This window comes from Triturus cristatus, chromosome 6 (assembly GCF_964204655.1).
Source record: "Triturus cristatus chromosome 6, aTriCri1.1, whole genome shotgun sequence".
Lineage (NCBI taxonomy): Eukaryota > Metazoa > Chordata > Amphibia > Caudata > Salamandridae > Triturus > Triturus cristatus.
This window is the reverse complement of record NC_140589.1, coordinates 1,778,140,576-1,778,166,854: the sequence shown is the minus strand read 5'-3', so window position 1 is coordinate 1,778,166,854 and position 26,279 is coordinate 1,778,140,576. Positions and strand designations below refer to the sequence as shown.

The following is a 26,279-nucleotide window of genomic DNA, read 5'->3' as shown; positions in this document are numbered from 1 at the left end:
ACTTCCTGTTTCAACGCCATTGATTAGATAGATTGCTGTTTATTGTTGACGTTTATTATTCTGCCTGTCATATTTCGCTGCTGGGAACCTGTTTGGCACCTGATCCTTCCATCCTCCCTTATTATAAAATGAAAACCATTTGTATCCTGGTCTCCTACTTGGGCTGTTCAGTGGCCGAGAGTGTACTAGCATGGAGATTCTGCTCCCCGAGGTGCTGCCTGTGATAAAATTTGATTTCTGTTACTCTGACTGCTTAGCGGCCGGCCCCGGGGGTTGTAGGCCCATACTTGTTATTGGTTGAAATGTCAATAAAGGTTTTAAAAAAAAAAAATAATAATAATAATCATGCAATAAAGACTACTACACACAAAACTGGAAGGTACATCATTTTAATACAGTCCAATCTTTCCATCACAAAAGAAATAATGGAGACCAGCCTCAAGAAGTGTATTATTTTTCTTTTTTGTATATTCTATGCTTGAATTCACTATCTTTATTATTACTAGAAACCAGAGACCTATATATTTGGTTTTGTCTCTATCCCATACCAAACCAAATTTGTCGCACAGGCCCTTCATACAACATTTATCAAAGGGAATAATATCTGATATGTCTTTATTCAATCTGTAGTGCGATATTTTAGAGAATCATTCAACTTCTTGAAATAAATAACGATTCTCTTGGATTATTAATAGAAAGAAACATCATCCGCATATGTAGAGAACTTAAATGGTTTGTCTCCATGCATAGAAGTATCCTGTGATAGAAGTATTCTGATTATCCTGGACAAAAAGGGCTCAAGAGCCAAAATAAAAAGTAGAAGGGGAAGGAGAAAACCTTGCCTTGTACCTCTTTGTAGTGTAAAGAAAAGAGATTGACTTCCATTTACATATAGAGCAACTTTTGGCCTAGAAGAAATTATATTAATCATTTTTAAAAATCCCCTAGGCCATGCCATTGAAGAGCTTTAAACATACCCCCAACCCAAACGGCCAAAAGCTTTTTCAGCATCTAAACTAACTGCAGCAAAAAGAGAAGCAGATTCAGAAACTTTACCTATAATATTTAGAAACACACAAATATCATCTGAGGCTAGCCTCCCCTTAATGAAGCCTGTTTGTTCATTTGTAATAAGTTGATTAATAAAGGGCTCCAATTGCAAGGCCAAACCTGACCTTTTCACATATACCCTACAATCCATGGTGATAAGAAAAATAGGCAAATCATTTTTACAGAAAGTGGTATTATGTGGTTTAGGAATTAGGCAAATTGTAACTTTGCAAAAAGATCCAATGGATGATTTTTTTTTGTAAAGTTGTAATAGTTGGGGAGATAACAGTTGTGAAAAAAGTATTAAAATTCAATGGAAACCCATCTGGACTAGCAGTTTTTGTGTGTTTTTATTAACAAAGATAAAGCTTTTATAATGTCAAACAGTTTTATCCCCCCACTCCCTTTAGGGACAAAAGTCATATTGTGGATATCTAAGATGGGAATAGTAGATACAAAATAAATAACATTTTTTTATATATAGAATATTTTTTATTATATATAGAATATTTTTTTAATGTACATTTTTTTCGTATAAGTCCCAAATGGAACATTTAAAAGTTACCTTTTTCATCAATTATAGAAGAAATAACCTTTCTTTCATTTCTTATATTTAAATAATTAGCCAGCAATTTCACTACCTTACTTTGAACTACATGCAATTTGGCATTCATATTGAAAATTATCCCTGAAGCCCTGTCAATTGTAAATGTATCAGATTACAGTTTTACTTTAACAAGAGGTTAGAGAGAACCTTTTGATGTAGAAGCAAAATACGGTTTCATTTTTCTTTTTAATATTTTGGAGAATCACTGGATTTTTGTTCAGCTTTTTTCTTGTTTTTCTAAGAGTAATTTATTATAAAATGCATAGATTCAGCTTTAAATGTATCCCAGTTATAAAGTATGGATGTAACAGATGGATTAATAATCGAAATAAATAATAATCAAAATTCTTACATTCCACCAAAAAACTGGATCATTTATTAATTGAATATGAAATCTCCACAAACCCCTACCATTTTTAGTAAATGCTGTTAGCTGCCATCCAACCTACCTCTCTGTCTGGAGTGATCCGCTGCCCTTCCTGGCTGTCTCCTGGGCCGTTCTGGTGCCGATTTGGTGCCCCAGCCGCCTAGTTCCCACGGCCTGTTTCCGCGGCCGCGCGCCAGCAATGGCAGCCGTGTGAGCCCCTGCCGCTTTGTTCCCGCCGCCTGATTCTACAGCCGCACGTTGGCCCTGTCGGGGGTGTGGGGCGGATCGGGAGCCCTGGACACCTCTGCAGTTTTCACCAGGGGTCCCCGTGGTATCGACTGTCTCCGCCTGTGGCCTGGAGGTATCCTCAGAGTCCGGGAAGGGGCCGACCAGCTCCATTTGGATCCGGGCTGCGGCACCCACCAGAGACCGGAGTCGGCACTTGAGGGCTGGAGTGGATTGCTGCCTCTGACGACGGATCGGCTCACCTGCCTCTACCTCCGGTGAGTTGCGGCGCCTGAGGAGTTGCGGAGCTCGGCTGCCACTGTCGGGCAGCGGAGGGGAACGGTGGACAGTGACTGGGCCTGCCGGGATGATTGGGGCCTGCTCTGCCTGTGGGCCCTGGTCTTTGTATTCCTGCCGGCGGCACGTGGCGCGCTGACGGAGAGAGCCCGGAGGCTTGGGGCTCCTGTTGGATGCCGGACTGACCTGCCACTGGGGTCCTCCTGCGGGGGTGCGGGCCTGTTGAGGGTGCAGCTGTCTCTTCCCGGGTCGGGCCTATTGGAACCTGTTGCCTCTGCCCTCCGGGCTGGCCCCCCCTGCCTGTGCCACATGGGTGGAGAGGGGCCCGGTCCGGTTGGAGGAGGGGCGGGGGGCGGTCTGCCCCTCGCCGACCTGACCCGCTCTGTTCAGCGACCGGTGCTACGCCTGCGCCCGGGAGAGACTGAGGTGGCGGCGAGATTGGCCTCCTATCTCTGGCACCCAGGTGGAGGTGCCCTTGCTCCCCCGGCGGTGGTGTTGTGGTGGGGGTACGGCCATCATAACGGGTGGCGGGGTGGGGAGGCGACCTGGTGCCCCCACCCCGCCCCCCCGCCATCCTCCGGCTCTTCCCTTTGGCGCCTGGGCCTGCTTTCCGGATAACCTGCCTCCGTCGACTGATCTGTACGAGGCGTACATCTGCGTGCTGCAGCGACCCTGCCTCTGCCGCGAGGTTCGGACCTGGGGCCCTGCGTGAATCCCGTCCATCTGCGGTGTCTCTACAGGCGAGTGGGCCTGGGGGGGGGGGTTTGGCCAACGCGTCGGGTGGCGGTGCAGTGCGGTGCAGTGGTGGGGCGTCGGTGCCTCCCCCGCCCCTTCTCCTTGGCGTCCCTGGCGGGGGCCCGCGCTGACCGTTGTCTAGTGAGCCGGACAGAGAGCCCGCCCTGGATGCACCCCCCCTCTTGTGACGAAGGACGCCAGGACTCTGAGCTGCGGCGGCATGGGGGTCGGGGGGTCCTCTCTTCCCCTCCCCCGGTGGGACCGGTGCCCATAACTGATTGCACTGGTCTGCCCTACCTGTCGAGGTGATGGGCAGGACCCACGCCCCACAGACCCCGGTTCCTCCCACCCAAATGAAAATTGATCAGTTCACCACGGCAGATTGAGACCCGGGCAGGGGGGCACCTGCCGTGCCCGGGGTCGTGGGGGGCGATCTTTCCACCATCCTTCAGGCGATCAGCGAGTCACGGACCTCGGTGGAGGACAAGATTGGTGAGGTGAGGGTGGATGTGTCCCTCATCCGCCAGGACCTGCGCAACGCAACGGCACGCATCACGGAGGCGGAGTCCTGTATTTCCACCACGGAGGATGATATCATCCAGCTTAAAACCCAGGTGTCGGGCTCCGACCTGTCCCGGAGCCCCGAGATCCGTGAATCAGCGATGAGGGAGATGATTGAGCGGGGCCATATCCTAGAACATTGTTTCGGGCCTTCTGGTAGCACCTACAGGGTCCCTGGACTGGACGATTCCGCATCAGGGGGATTCTGCCTTTCTGTTGTCTAGACCCTGGTGCCTTACGTTCTACCTTGACTCAGGATTTGCTTACCCTACTGACCGCACAGTCGACCTGACTGTACTGGCAGCTGTTGACAATTCTTTATCCGGTTACATGGAAGGGGGTCCATCTCTGCCATGCTCCTGTTTTCGCCAAGCGTTTTAGCTTCGTACTTAGCCTCACTGTGAGGTTGTTGGTTTAACTTGTTTCCTTCTTCAGGGCGATAGATGCTTCCTTCTAAGTCTAAGAAGTATAGGGTTGGGGTGTTGGGGGGTCGGGGAGGGGGGAAGACCATTGTCTCCCATCAGTTTGTTGTTTTTAGCCGCCTACGGGCCGCTGTTCCTAGTTGTCTTCGGTAGCTACACACACCTGTTTGCCCTCGATGCTGACACGAGACTCACCGGATCGCACACTTCCTATTCCATGTTCCGGACCATGTCAGGTTGTTTCTCACGGGACCCAGGCCTCTTGGCGCTTACACTCGCATATTTCCACACCACTCACCTCGATGATGCCCACTTTCCATAGGGCCCTCCACTTCCTCTCCTGGAACGTCAACGGCCTACTTGATCGTATTAAGCGCACTGCTGTCCTTCGTAGCGCCCGCCGCCACACGCCTGACATCCTGTTTCTGCAAGAGACACACCTCCTGGGCTCACACTGCACCTTTCTCGCTCGATACGGGTTTGACAGGGTCTGGCACTCGGGTTTTACAAGGGGTTCCCAGGGGGTAGCCATATTGCTCCGACGAGGACTTCCCTTTACCCTGGCCCATGCCGAGGTGGACACACAAGGCCGTTATGTGGCCTTGACGGGTACAATCGAGGGGCAACACCTGAATCTCTTGTGCACATACATACCTCCCGCCAATATGGCCTCCGTCCTTCGCCAGCTCACACCGATAATCTCTTCCTTCCCACCTGGGCTGACGGCAGTGGGGGGTGACCTTAATGCCGTCCTGCAACCTTCGCGTGACACAACAGGTCCTCCATCAGCTTCCGGCCTAGCCTCTGCAAAACGCCTATCTGACTGGTCCTCTGCCCTGGGTCTCTGCGATGCCTGGAGGGTGTGGAACCCCTGCAAGGAGCAATACACTCATACTTCGGCAGCCCACCACACCCACTCCCGTGTCGACTTATTTCTATTGCCGGCCAGGGACTGTCAGCTCTTATCCGGGGTCGCTGTGCTGCCCAGAGGTATCTCTGACCACTCCCCGGTCTCCCTCCGCCTGGGGACCTCCTCTCATGGCACCCGTATGGCATGGCGGATGAACGCCTGGTTCCTGCAGGACGCTGACATTGTCGCATCCCTTGGGCTGGAAATGGAGCTATATTTCTCTACTAACACTGGTTCTGTTTCCTCACCGGGAACGTTGTGGGAGGCCGGCAAGACCGTACTGCGCGGTGTGGCCAGAGGCCTGGTCCACGCGAAACGTGTGGAGCAGTCTGCACGGCCCGTGCAGCTGGAGGGAGCCCAAGCTACCAACGACATAGAGGACTCCGCTCGGCAGCTCATGCTGCTCCTCAAAGAGATTTGCCAGATCTCGCTGGAGGCCTCTAAAATGCTATGGCGCTCCTCGGTGGCACGCATGTATGGTTGGGGCGATAAAAATGGCAAACTGCTGCACAACTCAGTGTCCTATCCCAAGGCCAATCGTATTATTTCCGAGGTCCTGGACGGGGCTGGGGCTCATCATGTCACTGCCCATGCCATTGCCCAAACCTTCGCTGGGTACTACGCGACCCTGTACGCGGCCCAGCCTCCTCGGACCTCCCTGGCGGACCTGCTGGCCGGGACCGAAACGCACCTGCCATGCCTATCCCAGACGGCCTCAGAGGTTCTTGGCCTCCCCTTCACCCCGGATGAGATACACGGGGCTATCTCGCTGTTGCGCTCTGGGAAGACGCCCGGCCCCGACGGCTACCCCCAAGAATATTATGCAACCTAACGCGACACACTGGTTCCCCATTTAATGGCCCTATTTAACCATGTAGTGGAGGTGGGATCCTTCCCACCAGAGGAGGACGTAGCCACTATCGTGGTCATCCCAAAGACACACCCACCCTCCCTTGACTGTGCGGCTTATCGCCCGATCTCCCTCATCAATAAGGATGTCAAACTTTTCGCCACGTTATTGGCCCAACGGCTCCATCCCCATCTGCACGACCTGGTTCACCCGGACCAGTGCGGTTTTATGCCTGCCCGGGGTACCCGACATTGTATCCGCCGCCTCCGCCTCGCCCTTGCGCACCGCCACCTCCTTACCCCGTATCTGGCATTGTTTTTTCTAGATTTCGAAAAAAGATTTGACACGGTGGACTGGCGTTATCTCGAGGACGTGTTGGTGACAATGGGTTTTGGCCCCTTGTTCCGGCGCCGGATCCGAGTCCTCTACTCACAACCCCGAGCTCAGGTCCTCATAAATGGGGTGTTGTCCGAGGTGTTCCCCATCCAGAGGGGAACTCGCCGGGGCTGTCTGCTCTCGCCGCTCCTATTTGCTCTGGCGATGGAGCCCCTGCCCTCCCTTATCCGTCAGGACTCCCTCATCCGAGGCTGGGCCTGGGATCCGAGTTGCACCGATAAGATAGCCCTGTACGCCGATGATGTCCTTCTGTCTTTGGCGGACCCGGAGACCTCTGGCCCGCGCCGCTTGGATGCCCTTTCGGCCTTTGAACGGGTCTCTGGCCTCAGGCTCAACCCAGCTAAGTCCACCCTGGTCCCCCTGCACCCCTTCCGGGCAGGCTTCGACTGGCAATCGGATATCCCCCTACGCAGGCAATCGTTCAAGTATCTGGGTGTATGGATCGCCCTCCTCCTGGAGCTCGAGTGGGCACTGAACATCGCACCCTTGGTCGCCAGAGCCAAGGCGGATCTTAAGAAATGGCAATCCCTCCCTCTCAACCCTCTGGGCCGGAGTGCCCTCTTTAAAATGATGGTCCTCCCCCGTTTCCTGTATATCCTCCAAAATACCACCACCCAACTCCCGGGTAGTTGGTTCCGGGAACTGGACGGTGCCTTCACTCGGTTTCTATGGGGAGGTGGGAGGCCGCGAATGTCCCTAGCACATTTTCGTATTCCTCCCTACGATGGGGATATGGGGGTCACTAATCTCCACCTCTACTACCTGGCCACATGGCTAATTGTGGTCCACGAATGGTTCACGGACGGCTGGTCCGACCAGGGCTATTGAGTGGAACTCCGGCTGATGGACTTTGTGCAGATTCAGGCATACCTCTACGGGAGCCCAGTGCCACGGGATCGCCCCCCCATCACTAGGACGGTGTTTATGGCCTGGCGCACAGCCCTGCGCTATGTACGGTGGGACAAGAAGCTTACCAGGCAGACGCCCTTGTGGAGCGGGGCATGGTTTGGGGGGGTTTCATCTCTCCAGGGCTTCCGCCGATGGGATCTTGTTGGGATCTCGGTGTTAGGCGACGTCTGGGTGGGGGACCACATCAGATCTTTTGCAGAATTACAAAATCGACATTCCCTCCCAATTCTACAAATATTTACAACTCAGGCATGCCCTCCATGCACACATTCCCTCTCCCAATACCTTTCCGGAATTCAGCCCCCTGGAGGCCCAGGTGTTGACGGGGAACCTTGGCAGAGGCGGGGTCTGGCGTATTTACCGTTCCCTGGTGAATAATGGTCCCGCGTCCCTCAACCGACTCCGGGCCCGATGGGAGGGATGGCTGGGTCCCCTGGAGGAGGCGGACTGGAGAGATGCCCTTATGGCCCCCAGGACCCTGACAACCTTCTCCAAACTGCGTCTTGTCCAGCTTTATTACCTCCATGTGGCATACCTCACTCCCACACGCCTGTACAGCGCCCACATGCGTTCTTCCCCGGCCTGTGCGCGTTGCAGCTATGCCCCAGCAGACTTTTAACACGTGGTCTGTCAGTGTGCCGTTCTGGAGGGGGGTGGAAACTGAGCTTACGCGAGCCCTGTGTTGGGAGGTCCCCCATGACCCTCTGTGCCTGCTCCTGGGGGTATTCGATGGTCTTGATGGGTCCCGGGCGGATAAGCGCCTCTTGGGCACGGCGGTAGCAGTGGCAAAGCGCGACATAGCAACGCTATGGTCCCAGGTCAAGCCGCCTACTGTGAGGCAATGGAGGCGTGGGGTGGACTGGAGTGGAGCCCAGGAGGAGCCCCTCTTCGAGACCCGGGGTTGTCCTAAACTCTTCGGCAGAATTTGGGGCAAGTGGTTCAACTTACTGCCCACTTGAGGGGGTCTGGGTTTGTCGGTGGATTACATCTTGGTAAACAAAGGTCTTACTTACATTATCTGTGCTATAGGAGTCTCTGTCAGCTCACTGTGATTGTAATTTGTCCCGATGATGTGTTTGATTTGCTACCGATTTATTGTTGTGCTAAAAATGAAATAAAGTTGATTATCAAAAAAAAAAAGAATTGAAGAAGCTCCACATGCATAAAGCCCATTGGAGAGGTTTTTATTGAAAAAAATATAACTCTATTCTGGACTGAGTGAAATGTATCGGTGAAAAATATGAACATTCTCTATTGTTAGGACTGCATAACCTCTGTGAATCCACTAAAACTCTATAGTGAACCACATTTTAAAAATGGTTCTGCAAAATATTAAGTATATATTTATATGAAGGCATTCTATCCATAAATGGATCTGGTACCTGGTTGAAATCCCTACCAACAATAATATTTTCAATTTTCATTAGATAATTGTATCAGTATCTCATTTATTGTATCCCAAAAAGGCAAATTAACCATATTTGTACCATATAGGTTAAAAATTCTATGTCAGGATGGGAAGCTCAGATTAGGCTTTACTTTCTTCATTTTATTTGACCAGCAGCCCACTTCAAATCTAAGCTAACAACAAGAAACAGACTGCGTTTCCCATGAGTCCTAGATTAAACAACAGCTTCCCAATCACAGTGCTGCAATTCCTTATAAGAATATAAAAGGAAAACCACTTTGTCTTTCTTTGCTGCTCAGCAGCCAGTTAAGTGCTTTTACTTGTAGAATGCTTTGCTGGATTGCTAAAAATTGAGTTTTGGATTGTGTACTGGTGAATGTATAACTGTGTGCCGTGTCAGGGAGGAGATATGATCCGATTTGATAGTTTTAAAATAATGTGTTTCACCGCTCTATTTTCACGCTGTAGTGCACTTGCATAATTCCTTTTTGTTCTGCAGGGCAGCACAGGTGGGAAGGGATCTAGACGAGGAGAGAACTACCCACCCAATGCAGGCTTCCCTACATCTCAGCATGGGCAATAAGAGAAGCATGCCGCAATGCTGGCAAGTCGACCCTAGGCATAGCGTGGCAAGTATCAGACGCATCTCGCTGATTCTGCCATCCAAAGATCGAGGAGAGACTACTTCTATACCGCACTGGTTCTTCTTCCACAGGAGTAACATGTTGGTCCAAAGTACCTGAGAATTTGAGTCAGAGTTTAAGCCTATAGGGGCTTTTTAGGTTGTGTAGGCAGGTTTACCATGTATACAGTGCCGTCTGATATACCCAAGGGCATCTGCAAGTGAAAGGTCATTGCCATAGAGGAGGTAGGCCTATATACTCACACATCACACAGTTAATACCATGTAATAGCGAGTCTTATATGTACCTGACTTACCTGGAACCATTCACCAAGTGCTTATTCCCTTACACTTTTTTGCCAGTATGAAAAGAAAATCTCCTCCTGATGACCAATGGAGGATCCTGCAGGGTGAGGAGTATATAGAAATGTCAATGTGCTGGGCAGTAGCTTATTTCCCCTGGGCAGGCAAATATTTACATTGTCCACCAATAGCAGTTTGAATACCCCAATGTGTGAAGATGGAAAGGATGTTAGGCCACAGCACCACAGGAAGCCCAGAATGGCAGCAGCAAGGCTAAGGCCAAGACAGCAAAGATTCTCTCACTTCCTTTCTCGGGCTGTGTTGGACTTGGCCTTTTTTGGCTGAAGTTCCTTAAACTTTTTGCTTTCCCCCAGACCTTTTTTCTGACACAGTATTGCCAACTTAGATGCTTTGGGCACTTTGCCACTGCTGATCAGTGTCAAAGTGCAAGTGCTCCCTATGTAAAGTGTAATGGTTAGGGTTGTCCATGATTGGTATGTTTGCCTTACTAGTACAATGCACATGCTACTAGTGGGCCTGCAGCACTAATTGTGCCACCCACACAAGTAGCCTTAAAGAGAGAACTAAAGCCTACCACTGCAGTGCCTGTGCACAGTTTGTTAAACTGCCATGTTGTTCTGACAAGTGCACCCACTTGCCAGACCTTACCCGTCCCTTTTTATGCACATCAGACACCCCTATGGTAGACCCAAGGTATCCCCTGGGCAGGGTGCAGCGTATGTGAAAGGTGGACATGTACTGAGGTGTGTACCATGTCCTGACAGTGAAATACTCTCCATTTCGTGTTTGACTGTTGCAAGGCCATCTTGCCCATAGGACAGAATGGGAAAGGCTGTGTAATATGTTTCCAGCCTATCTTCCCAAAGGCTTAAAATGGAGAGCTGAAGTTTAGTATGCCTGTACTCACAATTCAATAACATCTTTTTGAGAAGGTGGTTTTTGCATTGTGTGTTTAGAAACCACTCTTTTAGGTTTTTGTGCTCTAACATTTCTGTGTGTCTCTGCCTAGTTGTGGATTGACTGCCTGCATCTGAAAGTGATAGAATCTGGGGAATGTCTTGACCCAGGGGAGGAGGTGAGACAGCAACAGGCTGGCCTGCATATAGAGTGTAGGGGGGAGGAGTAGCCCCTGAGGTGAAGAGGCCTGGGCTGCAGCCATAAAACAATGGCGCCATCCTCTGCTGAGTGATTAAGGATCCAGACCCCCACTATCAAAGGAAGAAGGTGGCACTGGCAGGGAGACACCCAGAACTGGTTTGGACAGGAGTCAGTGCCCCCCTGAACATAAAGACTTCAAACACTTTGAGGGGTATAACTATGAGAGCTAAAACCCCTGAACGTTGGATTGATCAAGACTGAAAAAGATTTAAACTTCTTCGTGGTCAAGAGGAACCTCTGCCAAGGAAGAAACAGCTGAATAGACTGAAGGAAAAGACTGACCCTTGCTGTGTGTTCTGGGGCTGGCCTGCAGTTTGCTGCTTTACCCAAGGAGAGGCTAAAGGGACTTTGCTGTGTGCTGTGTCCCCCTGCTTAAAAGGACTTTGCTGTGCTGTGTCCTGAAGTAACTTAACCCCAAGGGCCCGAGGTGAGCTGGCTCCCTGTTGTGGAAACTCAGGAATACAAAAGTTACCAGAAGTGTCTCAGCGACGCTGTGTGCGTGTGCTTTGTGTAGACTGAGACTTTGTGATCGTGGGCACCTGGAATCTAAGCGAGTCTCAGCGACGCTGTGTGCATGTGCTTTTTGCAACCTGAGCCCTTCGTGAGGATGGTCCTGTGATCGTGTGCACCTGGAGTCCAAGTGAGTCTCAGCGACGCTGTGTGTGTGTGCTTTTTGCAGCCTGAGACCCTCGGAAGAACTGCCCTGTGATCGTGGGCGCCAGGAGTCCAAGTGAGTCGCAGCGACGCTGTGTGTGTGTGTGCTTCATGCAGCCTGAGACCTTTGTGTGGATTGCCCTGTGATTATGTGCACCCGGAGTCCAAGAGCGTCTCAGCGACTCTGTGTGCGTGTGCTTTATGCAGCCTGAGACCTTCCTGAGGATTGCCCTATGATTGTGTGCACCCAGAACTTAAGTGAGTTTCAGCGACGCTGTGTGCATGTGCTTCGTGCAGCCTGAGACCTTTGTGAGGATTGCCCTGTGACCGTGCACACCCGGGAGTCTCAGCGACGCTGTGTGCGTGTGCCCTGTTGCAGCCTGAGATCTTCGTTATCGTCATCGGCCCGGAATCAACCAAGTCGCATCGGAGGCCCAAGTCGCGAGAGATGGAGAGGAGAGCGAGGTCGCATCCCACAGGTAACGTGTGTCAGCGCCTAGGGTGGGGTGCGAGCTCAGAGAGAGATGCTCTCGGCCTCTCTCCTTCTTGTAGCGCGAGCCTCTGTTCCAGCTCATATCACGGCCCGTACGTGCCAAGGAGTGGCAGTACTGGGGCCGGAGCGTGGAGCTGCATTATGGTTCACACCAGATCCGTGTTGGGGGCATATGCTGACGGAAAATTACCGTGGGTCAGTACGAGGAGCGGAGAGACAGTCTGAAGCACCGTGATCGGTGCTGGAGTGTATTACGCATTGCATTAATTCTGCATTACGAACTACCTGATCGTTGCGTTACGCTTTACGAACTACCTGACCATTGCATTACGCATTGCATTAGAGGAAGAGGTGTGGCGCCGCGGCCAGGACGACTGATGCCGGAATCTGGGGATCACGATTCGATCCCCGGCGCCAGCGGCAGATTAGCCCAGCACCATATGACTCTGGGCAATAGCTTGTTTAATCTTCCCGACGGCCCCCAGCGCCTAGAGACCCTTACGGGTGATTGTTCGCCCTTTACAAATGTGGATTATTATTAGTTTGCAGAACGAACTACCCGATTGTTGCATTACGCATTGCATTATTTCTGCATAACAAACTACCTGCTTGTTGCATTACGCATTGCATTATTTCTGCATAACAAACTGCCTGATTGTTGTATTACGCATTGCATTAGTTTGCAGAACGAAATACCTGATTGCTGCATTACGCATTGCATTATTTCTGCATAACAAACTGCCTGATTGTTGTATTACGCATTGCAATAGCTTGCATCACTAACTGCATTATTTTTACATTGCATAGTGCCTGATTCTTGCATTACGAACTGCATAGCATTGATTAGGACAGCATAGGATCACCTAGAATTGCTCATTAATACCGCAAGAACTTATAAGAGCTGGCTGGCCTAATAACCGGCCAGGAGGTATATTACAAATTCGCATATGTTGGATTTTTATAAATCACTTTTATAAAGGATTGGATAGAATGTAATGGCCTGGTCTCCCCATTGAACAAGGAGGCTTTAAAGAGGGTCACTCCACGATGGACCGCTGTTTTAGTCTGTGGGCAAGGTCATCTATTCTGCGGTTTTGTAGATTTCCGCTTGTTAAAATGTAAAATTTGATTCTCTCGTTTTTTGATTAAGCTATGCCTCATCCATTTTTTCACCCCTGCCCTGCTTTCAGCCCGGCTCTCTCCTTGACACTGCATCTGTATAAACATGAGTAAAGAATCTAACCCGTGGACGAAGAGGTGACCCTGAACCAGTGGGTTATTAATAATCCGCTTCCACAAATTGGCTCTCAGACGTGGGGCCCCATCAAGGGATTGCAGTTGGACGGGGAAGGAGATCGGGTCAGTAAGATGAACTTCGCTGAGGGGCGCCCCACCTGAAGAGACTAGTGTTTCTCGTGGTCCATGGTGATTTTTCAGCTCTCTGACTGCTGGCCTTAACGGGGGCCCTTGGATGGTCATTCTTTTGGATCAGGGACAGGTGGGAGTTGAAGACTCTTTATTGAACCGGTTCATTTGGTTAGAATTTGTTTGGTATTTGCTTGGCATTTGTTTGGTATCCGTTCGGAATCTGCTTGGAATTTGTTTTGGAATTTGGAATCCGTTTTGGAACTTGCTATTTGTTTTGACTAACATTTTTCCTTACATGTAATGTGAGAATATTTTTTATTTCTCTCTGTTTTTACGTTTTTCTATATCTTATATAACATTCCTGTATTTAGAACGCTTTGGAAGTTTTGTTGCTGCTGCTGCGATAAGCAGAGCATTTTGGAAGCAAGTCAGCCAGCGCCACCAGAAGGTACGCCGAATTTTGAGATGTACATCAAATATAGTATTTGTCCCATCATGTATAATGCATTGTGGAACAAATATACAAAAGGGGATCCCCAGTTGCAATGGCCATTAGAGGGAACAATGGACCCTCACATACTGGAGTATTTAGAGAAAAGATTGTTTTTAAAGAAAGTTAGGCCAGCTATGTTTGACAGTTTGCGAATGTGGAGGAAGGAAGTAAAGGAGCGGCAGCTCAAGGTAGAGAAGGTACAAAGGAAACAGGAAAGGAAGACAGAGTATCAGAAGTATAAGGAATTGAAGGATAAGGAAGTTCAGGAGAAAAAGGAATGTTTAGATCGAGAGCATAGATTGCTAATATCTAAGGAATATATAGTCAGACAGACAGTAGAATCACAAATCCACCAAGAAGATGTGGATTCAGATATTGATGGATTATTGATTGAACGACCCCACCCCCATATGTAACTTTAACACCTCTTCCCCCTGGACCACCAAATGTCGCTCCCCCTGTACCTCCGGCTCCACCTCCTTTGCCCGCGGTGGTCCAGCTCCCTATTTCCCAACCAGTACCGGTACATACCTTACCCCATCCATCCCAGGCCACTGCACCTCCATCCCAGGCCACTGCATCTGAAATGACTGATGATCCTGTGCTTTCTGTATCTGTCTTGACCCCTCGAATTCTTCTTTCTACTATATCTCAATCACGTCAGGATGCGATAAGGTTGATGATATTAAATTGGTTCATTGATCTGACATGGAGGTAGGAGAAATGATAGATCAGATACAGGATTTTTCTGAGGGCGAGCTTCTTTGTCTCATAAATAAGCTTTCTCATCACACACATCTTCCCCTAACATGCCGGATGAAATTGTGGGTATCGATATGCTTAAACATTTTCGTGCTACAATACGTTGTTTCCCAGAGGGTGTGTGTGTTATGTTAAACAATAACTATCCAATGGTTGAGAGGTCTTGTCTTATTAAAGAGGATAATGCTTTGGCATCGTTACCTAGTACCTTGTGGGCTACATCAGATTCCGATGTGGGACAAAGGGTTATCCCACCAGTACATATTCAAGTGAAGGAAGGTGCTTCTTTGCCTCAACTGCCCCAATATACAATATCTCGGGAAGGCAAAGAAGCATTAATACACATTGTTCAGGATTTGATCAAGGTGGGGGTTGTGGAAAAAGTCCCTTACAATACTTGTAATAGCCGTGTAATAGCCCTATTCTTCCTATTTTGAAAAAAGACACTGATTCTAAAATGTATAGATTCATCATTGACTTGCGAGAGGTCAACAAGATCGTAGTGCCCCAATATCCGATAGTCTCTGACATCATGACACTTCTTACTATGGTTCCTCCTACTGCAACTACATTCAGTGTGATCGATTTGAAGAACGCATTTCTCTCAATACATGTTCTCCTGACAGCCGTTATTTGTTCGGCTTCACTTTGAATAATCGATCATTCAGATTTTGTAGAGCTCCACAAGGGTATACAGAGAGCTCTAGCATTTATAGCCAGGCATTGAAAAGGCAGCTTGATTCTTTCCCTGTGCCAAAAGGGGTGGCTCTTATTCAATATGTCAAGGACATCTTGTTGGCTGCTGATACCCCTAAACAGTGTGAAGAAGGAACACTGTTATTGCTATCATTCCTTGCCTCTCATCATCACAAAGTCTCTCGGACGAAATTGCAATATTGTAGCCAGCAGGTTACCTATTTAGGTCACCTCCTGTCTAAAGAGGGACGTGCACTTACACCAGATCGCATTCAAGCTATTTTAGAAACACCTGTGCCCCGTATTCAGAAGGATGTTCGTGCACTGATTGGCCTTACTTGTAGACAGTGGATCCCTAGCTTTTCTCACATTGTTAAACCTTTGTTGGCCCTTTTGACAAAAGACACTCCGATGCCCCTCCCATGGCCTACTGAATGGCAGAATGCTTTCCAACAGTTACGTCAAGCTCTTTGTTCTGCACCAGTATTAGGAAATCCAGACTATACTAAGGACTTCACACACTATGTACAAGAGAGGGACGGTTGTGCCCTCTCAGTTTTAACACAGACACACAGTGATAAGCAGTGTCCTTGTGCATATTTCTCAGCTGTCCTTGATCCAGTCACCCGCGCGTTGCCTGGGTGTTTTCGAGCGGTAGCGGCAACGGCTGTGTCCATACGTCAGAGTGAGTGAAAAGTCTTTTCACATAGATTGCTTGTGCTAGTACCCCATCAGTTGATGCTATTTTAAATCAAACAAAAACACAACATTTGACTAGTGCTCGCTTGACAGGATATGAATTGACACTTTTGGCTCCTCATATCACACTGAAAAGATGCTCGACTCTGAATCCTGCTACATAATTGCCATTTCCAGCCACTCAGTCTCAGTCACAAGAGTTACACGATTGTATATCCCTTACTGAAGAACAAACAAAGGGTTTTGTTGCCCTACATGATACGCCCCTTTCTAGTGTTGATGGGGAACTGTGGGTTGATGGGTCCTGCTTGAAGTTGCCTGATGGCACGACATCCACTGCCTATGCAATTACAACACTTCAGACAGTAGTTGAGACAGCTCGCATTCCACAGAAGTCAGTTCAAGCAGCCGAGTTGATAGCACTGACAAGAGCATGTGAGCCTAGTACAGATCTACTTGTTAGCATCTACACCGATAGCCGATATGCTTTTGGAGTGGCTCATGATTTTGGGCAACTCTGGAAGGAAAGAGGCTTTCCTTCTTCACACGGGACACACATAGTGCATGGAGAATTAGTACATAATCTCCTTACTGCCTTGACATATACTAAGAAAGTGGCAATTGTTAAGTGCAGCGCACACAAGAAAGTGACTAATAAAATAGGAAAAGGTAATGCCTTTGCGGATCACACAGCTCGTGAGACTGCAATGCAGCAAAGTACTACACCCATGTATGTAGTTAAGTCACAGGCTGAACGTTGGCATGATGCCAGGCAAGAGGTACTGGATATGCAACAATCTGCTTCTGTTGAGGAATTAGTCCAATGGTCTAAAGAGGGAACATTGATGATGAGGGCTGTTGGAGGAATAAAGAAATTACAAAATGGAAGTTACCCACAGCCTATTTACATCCTATGATTCACATGGCACATGGGCCGGCACATATTGGAGCGTCCTCAATGGCAAAGCAACATTTGCAAGTTTGGGATCATCCAGATATTGCCGTCACAGCTAAAAAGATAGTCCAGTCTTGTCTGATCTGTCTCCAATATAATCCTGGAAAGGGAACACGAACTCCAGCAGGAGGGTTTGCCATACCTACTGCACCTTTTGAGGTCCTGCAAATGGATTACACACAGTTTGAGCATCGTAACAACCTAAAGTATGTCTTGGTAGTGGTTTGCACCTTCAGTAAATGGGTGGAGGCATACGCTACGAAAGGTGCTCCAAAAGGAGTTCTTCCCCAGCTTCGGCATTTGTCGAGTTTTGTGGAGTGACAACGGACCCCATTTCATTGGGCAAGTTGTTGATTACCTCATGAAAGGGTTAGGAATTAAACAGAAGTTTCATGCTGCTTTTTACCCACAATCAGCAGGGCTAGTGGAACGTTACAATTCTACCCTAAAACAAAAATTGGCGAAAATACAGGCTCCCACATCTTTGAAATGGCCTGATGCACTGCCATTATCGTTGCTATGTATTAGATCGCTACCACATACACGATCTGGCCTCACACCGTATGAGGTGGTTTTTGGGAGGCCCATTAATATTTGGGGGATTCCAAAGCCACGCCCTATACATGATGTAGCCTATGTATTGATGATTGACTATTTGTCTCAGTTGACTGACAGTTTGTCTTCTATTCATCAACAGGTTCGGGAGACTCTTCTAGACAGGTTGCAGGGTAAGGGCCATAATCTACGACCTGTGGACTTTGTCCTAACGAAGTCCTTTCAGTGGACCAGCTCCTTGGAGCCTCGTTGGCGTGGCCCTGAGCAGGTGCTCTTGGCTACCAGGACTGCGGTTCGAGTGACCAACCGGAAAAACTGTGTCCACGCAGCCCATTGTCGGAAGGTGTTGCAGGAACTAGTGAGCCCAGCTGTGTTGGCAGATCACCGCGACATCCTGGACACAGAGAAAGGACAAGCTACGACACCTGAAGGACCTGAGGAAGTCTTCCCGGACCACACGATCCCTGGTACATCTCGATATCAGCTGCGACCCCGGAAGAGAGACACTTTGTTGCTGAAAAAGACTGTTTGAGCCACTGTCCTGGGTAGTGAAAGATTGAGTTACAAAGGGGGGTACTCTTTTAGTGGCTAATCGTCTCAACCTAAGCAAAGAAACCAACGTCTGCCCAGGACCTTAGGGAATGATCTGTTCCGTTGCTCAACTGCAAGATGAACATGCCTGCGGAAAAGAAATCAACTGCTGCAAAAGTTTGTGATCGAAAGGGTATGTTCATTATTGGATACACTTTGATTTTTGTCATCATTGCTACAACAACATGGGTTGTAGAGGGGATAGCTCCTGCGCGAAAACTACTGACTGCTAGAATTGTGGCGCTCCAAAACAGGATGGATTTGAATGTGATCTTGGCAGACCGTGATGGAGCATGCTGCATTATTGGAAGCAGCTGTTGTGTCTACATCCATGACCATGCCCCTTCAGTTTTTGAAGCAATTTCTAAGCTGCACGAGATAGCCACTGAAATCCATCAGGATTCAGGAATGTGGACTTTGACTGGATGGCTGCGGACTATGTTTACTGTATGGGGCTGGAAACTATTGTCAGCTCTATGTATATTTGATGCGATCCTTTTTATCTGTTGCCTATGTATTCAATTTTGCTCGATGCTCTTTTCCCTTTGTGCTTCTACCTGTACCTCATGTATACCAGCTAAACAAAATGTCAAGAATGTAAATGCCCGACTAGTAACAGACCAAGAAATTAGTGAGTTAATGATATCTTCCACGCTCCTTCTAAATCATAGAGATATCTTCAGCTAATGCTAAAAGAGCCGTCTGTGGAAATCGAAAATAATTGCTGTTAGCATGAGCTGAAGCCATCTTGTTTGCAACATCCATTTTGTTAGCCTTTTCATTCTGCCGTCTTCAATGTTGCCTACTTTTCTATTCTGCTTGAGTCATCAACCTTAGTTAACTCCCTCAGTACTGACCCAGAGCAATGTATGAGCTCAGAAAGGCCTGTAGCTGCTAGAATGCACCTGTTTGAGAATGTCTATCATATCCTACTGATCTAAGAAGTTCTGTTTCCGCTCCCACTTTGCTGACTAAGTGATATTCATCTGCCCATGTTAGTCAATAGCTATTTCTGTGTAGGCCTGTACCTTCCATTTGTAACTACATGCTTACTCTGCAACAAACTGTGTATAAAAGGCCCATGGTTTCTGTATTCCATGTACTACCTCCTACAGCGCCTGAGGGTGTTGTATTGATGTAGTCCCACTCATGAGTGATTAATAAACTTGTTCTTTGAATTCCAGCTTCAGTGCCAATCTCTTCTTTGTTAGTCTAAGGACCCGTGGACAAACTTAAGGGTGAACCCTGCACCGGTGTGCCCCTGAAAAGGCACATTTCCACAACTTAAGTTGCTTTATAAAAAAACGAGAAAAGTTAAAGCCGACACCCTGAACCGCAGCAGTCATTGCCTGCATAGCACTGGTGGGTAGGAAGATCAGACTAATAACAGGAAAACAAAAGGTGCTAGGTGAAATGAGGCAAGTTAAAGTCAGCTTGAACCACACTTAAAATCTGGAATGTGGCTGAATCTTAAGCATGATCACAACTTTGAAAAGGCTCTTCAATCAGACAAACTAGAGCATTAACAGCAATAATCTCACTTCTATGGGCTTAATCTCTTTGGAAGCTGTAGTTATTTTGGGAAAATCTTGAGCTTTCCAGTTCCTAACACAGAACATAATTAGCACTCATTCCAGTCCACACCATCATGTGGACGACCCACACTTGAAATTGACATCTGTCTGCCTCTACAAAATATTTTTACAAATTAAAAAAAAAAAACATGAAAGCTTTTGACTCCTTGACTGGGAAAGTAAAAAATGTGCATCTTTCCAAAAATATACATCCTGCCTCCCCAGAGGCCGTACCATATTAGGCATAAATGGGGATAACAGGTATTTTGTCGCCCTGTTTATTTCCCTTTCTGCGAGGAGAATTCTCTAATAAATTTAAATCTCTGCGAATAAACAAACAGGGAGGTGCTGCAGGGCGGAGTCCTTTGGCCACAAAACATTACTAATAGGAGGGCTGACAGTCGCCAGAGGACAGAATTCAAGTAACAAACCTCCACTGCACTCCAGACCCTCAAGGAAATAATACAAGAATGCAGGATGAGAAAGGTACACAGACCACTTGCAACCTGCAAATATCTAAACGTATTCCTAATGCACCACACCCATTTTATTTGGTGTTGTACGATTGCACATTTTCTGCACTGTATTGTAAGCATAGCCTCGTTCTGAGGATTGGCACCAGGAAGAGAGAATTTTAGATATCGTGAAGTCAGCACATGTTTGTGCTACCTTAAGTATGTGTTCCTTAAGGACTTTTCACATTCTGTCTCATGAGAAATCTGTCACCTGCTCATTTAGTATCAGTTAGTTGTAGTATCAATCAGGTGCGCTTGTTTCCATTCACCTGTATTGCGGAAAAACTATATAAAAATGTCCACTGACTATATGGATCTTCGCATTATATGATTCCACTGATTGAGGATGGAAGCTCTAGTTAGTCCATCGAAGCAGCAATTGCTTGGCATTATTTGCTTGCATATCGTTTATTTTTGCACTAAACGCATGTCAGATCTTTTAGACTACGCCTAGAGTTATGTTTTTCTTTTACAGCCTGGTGCATTGCATGCCAGGAACCGTCTAAGTTAGGTAAACAGGGGAGCACTGGACCGGACTTCACATGATAACCCCCGGCACCAGAGGTAAGGGAGAGAACATGGGCCAGCGCTGGACCAGGTGATTTATCCAGACAGTATAAGCAAGTAGAACCAAATGTATGGAACGTCTAACTGCTTTTACCGTACTTTGCTTGTATGGCCTGTATTGTTTTGTGCCTGTCAAAAATCTATTACAAGTACACAAAAAGGTGTCATCTGGGTAAGAGCTGAAGGGATAATAAACTAGTTATACAAGGAGGAATGGGAGTTGTCTACAGAAGGCATGTGTGAATCCATGGTTTGAACCCAGAAGGCTCTAGAAATAGTGAGGAAACTGGAAAGATAGGCAAAATTGCCAGGACCCAAAGTACATACCTTTGAAGGATGACTGTGTGAGGGAAAGTCACTTTGATCTAGCTCCTAGCCCCTTCGCTAGCCCCTCTGGGTATGTGACTGACGATTAGCCAGACACAAGGAGATCTTTGGGTGTAAGTATACACTATCTTTCCTCTTCCCCCTACATGAGATCAGTTAGAAAAATAACTGAGGGAACCCCTACCCCGTTTCCAGTTTCCTTTCCATTTAATGAATTGCAGGTACAACGCCATCAGGGTAATTGTGATGGGAGCCAGAAAATCTAAGACTTGCAAGCCCCCAACAAAAGGGACTCCTACTCACACTACGTACCACCAGTATGGCCATGCCACATACAAGTATTTGAGAGACAGGGTGAGACACACTAACAAGATCCGTCCGGCGGGTGCAATCTGTCCCGGAGGGGCATAAGTACCTCCCAAAACATAGCCCTACAGTTATCAGAGAACTTGTGAGACAGACAGCAGATTGACTAAGTGACATTTTCCTCATTTTCGTGACGCTGATAATGAAGACCCCTACCCATCTGTCCCAGACACTCTTCTTCTGTTAAGTGACTACCCTGCGGCCAGGGGTAGAGTCACTGTCCATGTCCCCCGTGACTTAAGGAGCATTAAGAAGCGGTTCCCTAACATTAGGGAAAAACCAACCCAGTTACAAAGTGTGTTTGAAGTGTACAGAACATATTGGGAAGTTGTAAATGAACCACTGAGGTTTTGTGGGGCCTAGTAAGTGGCTACTTTCTACTGGAGATCAAATGCCTCAGAGGGAGTACTCTCCCACCCCCGATCATCAGATTCCTGAGTGACCACATGTATTTCTTGCACAGGTTCAGAATGGAGCCTCTGCTAATAGTGGAGAAATGGTAAAGGCATCAGGTTAGAGTCAGATGCTAAAACAACTAGTTGCACTTCGACATCAGTCTCTCTGTGACAGATGCTGGTTTGGGGGTGTTTGACATCGGCACCGAGACTATCAGGTCTAGTAGAGTCAGTAGCGGCGGAAGCCTGCATGAAAATTTGGGCCAGTGTGTGACTACATTGGAGCCAGTATGGCCCAGTAACATGATCCAAGAGGAAATAAGGCTTTTGGAGCAGGGGGGGGCTGCGGGGTTGGGACCTACCAGTGGCAATCTGACTTGAGAGCCCTGTGATTTCATGAGACCCGAAAGCATGCCAGAGGGAGTCAGAATCACACCAAAGATTTGCAGCATGGCCTCCCTGAAGGCTGCTGTCTGCAATGGTGGTCGACAGAGGCCCAGGAACCTTATGGCTCTCCGGCGCTAGGTGAGGATTCTGTTCTGTAAACGGTGACATTGAAAGGATTCAATGTTCATCCTGATGCTCTTGCACCTTCGGTTTCAAGATAGAGATTTTACTCAGTGCAGGGATAGAGTAGAGTATCACTCCCTTTCGTATTTGTGCCTAGAATTTGATTTCCACTTAGATAAAGACTTCAAACAGGAAGTGGATCATCATTGGTAGAAATGGCTTCTTGATTGGGTCCATGACATAGCAGGAGAAAGACCTGGGCTTAAATTGCAACCTCTTCTTGCATTCAATGATGCAGCACTCTGGATTGCATTAAAAGTCCTGAGGGCACAGAGGTCACATGACTTAAGAGTTGTGACTGGATTCCAGGCACAAGAGGCACCTTGTTTGGATCCATAAGCAACAGCTTCTTCCTGCAGTCTCAGCACACTTTGAACCCTGTCGTTTCTGGAGGAGCGCAAAATTCACTAGAGCACACTAATAGTTTTGGAAATCATTGGATATCAACAAAAGGTAGAAGTGTGCTCCAGCCCCTTCCTTATCAGAAGGTGCAGGAAGAAAGAAACTGACATCAGCACAGGTGGCGCTTATATGCAGATCACCTACATCACTTCTGGCTCACCCACAACGCCACCTTGTGGCACACACGAGTACTGCTTAGGTTCTCCAGATCCACTCAGAAGTCCATGGTTATTAAAACTGCGAGAAAATACGTTTTGAAGTATTGTCAGCGACGGCAGATTAGAGCATCAGTGTCTTCCGGTATCGCAAAGGATAAGCTTTCCTGGAAATCACAATCATACTCATATAACATGTTAAAACTGCATTATCTTAATAGCCATGTGTGCTCATCTTAATTAAACAAACATTGCTAAAATCACAGGTGTGACCGTTCAATAGGGTGACCAGATCTTGTGACCCAAAAACCGGAACATTTCGCTAAAATAGCGGAAGGACTACAATTTTACATCAACGAAGTGGCAAAGAATAACAGCCTTCACGAACATAGAAACGCAGAAGGTGCAGTAGGCAAATAAATAAAATGCAATTTTTAAAAGCAGCATCTTTACTGTTAATAAAAGTGCTTACTTATAAAAGCTGCTAATTGGCCCTGCTACGAAACGCCTACAAAAGTGCCTCTCACTGTTTTCAGTTGACCCTCTCTAAAAACCGGGACATGAACCAAACCTGCCAAAATCTTCTGGGACAGTTGTTGAAAACCAGGACTATCCCGATAACTCCGGGACGCCCGGTCATCCTACCGCTCAATATCTTAAAAATGTTTTAACTGCCACATTCTTCCGAAAGGTCAGGTCCTATGTATGCATGTCGCCAAACCACTCGAAGTGGAGCAAGTACGTAGCAGAACGTAATCGGGTGGTCATAGTGAAAGAAAGCGCTTAGGAGCAGAATGCGGCACTGTGGCACAATGTGCACCACATACCACTCACGCACCGACGTTGTCACGGACTGAGACGTCATAGTAAACCACCCGTGAGAAGCACTCTGCAACCTCCTGCATGCTACAGGGGGTGATCCTGGGCACCTCATTTACGCCGGCACGGACTGAGACGTCATACTAAGCCTCCCGTGAGAGGCACTCGCCGACCACCCACGTGCTGAACAGGAGGGTGATCCTGGGCACCTCTTACCACTCCCGTCGGACGTACTTAGACGTCATACTAAGCCTCCCGTGAGAGGCACTCGCCGACCACCCCACGTGCTACACAGGAGGGTGATCCTGGGCACTTTTACCACTCCCGTCGGACGGACTGAGACGTCATACTAAGCCTCCCGTGAGAGGCACTCGCCGACCTATCGCGTGCAACAGGAGGGTGAGCCAGGCGAGTGGCAGCAGTTGCTGGGAAGCCTGCCTTGTGTACAAGTGGATGCTCGGGCTTTTTTTTTTTAGGTCACAGGGCTCAGCATTCATGCCTCGGTCTATCTTCTTCCAGATAAATCATTCCAATCATTTTAAAGGGCCGACCGAGCTCCAGCTCGGGTTACAGACACTATGTAAATGCTATGTGCTATATACAGTCTTGAGGAGCAAATGCTTAAATCAGTTTAAGCCCGCTGGGCTCTGAGTCCCAAATCTGATTGGCTAATTTAAGCCTTCATTATGCTCAAAGCTACTTAAGACATGATTCGAGTTTCTCAGAAAAGGGCACAACAATTATGACCTGTTGCATATTACTACCAAGAAAAAAAAGAACATACTTGTTTTCGAACCCTGCATAAGATCTGTAGCCAATGACGGGGATCTGCAGATGGGCGAGGTTCCCTGCACACATTAATAACTTTTCTGCGGCTGGGCATTGTGAAATATTACAGGTTCCTCTGCGACTTCGATTTTCACTCGGTAGCAGGAATGCTGTGCAATTTAAGGATTACAGATGCACTCCATAGGCATATTTTTTAGCCATCGACGCTCTCTTTGCCTAAGCTCGCAAGCACATAAGGGCCTTGTGCAAGTTAGCAGAATTTAACAAAGACTTTACACAGCAGAAACTTTAGGCCAGCAGAAAAACAAATGAGCTGAGCCAGTGAAACCTGAAGAGAAGACTATTTATATATTTATCTCAGATGAATAGCTTGCTAAAAGCATACCCCGTGAAACAACTAGTCTAACGCTGTTCCATCTCACCAGCAAAACAGGCAGAATACGATCCCTCCAAGTTATCGTGCCTCTTATGGAAACAAAACTCTCGTTTTTAAAATAATTTTAACATGATTCCTAAATGTACTAGAAAGGTAATGAAATCATTCTCAATTGCAATGGATTTTAGAGATACACGGGTGATGCAAGTCTACTTCCAATCATAAGAAAAGACACAGCAATGAATTGGAAAAACAACAGAAGCATACAAGTTCAAACAGTTTTATAAAAACAAGGGTGAAAGAAAACAGGATTACCCGATTTAACAAAAAGTATCAGTAAAATGAAAAGAGACAAACCTATGAACGAGGAACCAGAGATGGAAGGGAGCATGACCTGAGGACAACAGAAGAACCACAACTAGGACCCCGCAAAGACTCGACATACCCACGTACAAAGGCCTGAAACTCGGGAGAACTGTATCAATGAAGTGTCGAGGAGGCCTTGTAAACAAGAAAAGGGGCACATAACATATATGGGACCGCTAAACGTCCCGTCACTCTTTAGGTAGCATGCTGGCGGAGTACATATCCACTCTTCCGCTGGAACCTGCTACATTCCGCAACATGCCGAGGAATTCGTATAAATGCAAATCATTCCAGTTAAGATACGCAAAATGCTCAATGGCACTATAATGCCCATCTCCAAGCACAGTCATGCATGAAAAGAAAGATAATTTTTAGGTCAAGCGTAGACAGCGCACGCTGTCAGGTGATCTGTTGTATGTGCTCTGTAGGGTCTGACTTCTCCCACACTTTGGATTGGCTTTTGTGTGTGTCATTTAAAAATTATAGCTTGCTAATGGCGAGTGCATGTCCCACCTTTTCTCAGAAGTCCACTCCCATGGAGTATTGCCGCAGGGACGCGCACGCTGCTTGCATGCCTTTATCTTCTTGTTTTCGTTTATTTCTGCCTGAATGCGCTTTCGGTACAAAACGCGATCACTCGAAGCCTTTTTGCTGGCTTGTGCATGCATTTTCCATTTATACTGCAACACTATTTATGGTACATTTAGTGTCTTTACACCATGATACACCATGTTTAGGTTATCACAGTCGACCGCTATTCAGCTTAAGTTTAAAAAAAGAACACACCAGTGGCACACTTTGCTCATGCCCATCAACTCCACCCCGAATACGCCTTCGGGACAAAACGCGTTCACCTGATGTGAGAATACATGGGCTTTATTTGCTAATATACTTGACTTTTGCTGGTTCATTTTATAAGAATACATGGGCTTCTCGCGGCCCCACCTCCCA

General features: G+C 47.6%; 1 protein-coding gene across 3 annotated transcripts in view; it reads right to left on the bottom strand.

Moving 5' to 3' along the window:
* NCOA1 (nuclear receptor coactivator 1) overlaps positions 1-26,279 on the bottom strand; it is a 1,112,411-nt gene that overhangs the window by 879,166 nt on the left and 206,966 nt on the right. The window contains exon 1 of one of the 3 annotated variants that reach the window (XM_085613078.1): positions 2,107-2,767. The exons of the other annotated variants lie outside the window; for them this stretch is intronic. The gene's annotated coding sequence lies outside the window, so the exon portion shown is untranslated. Of the gene's footprint in view, positions 1-2,106; positions 2,768-26,279 lie in introns of those variants that run through there. 3 annotated transcript variants of the gene reach the window in all.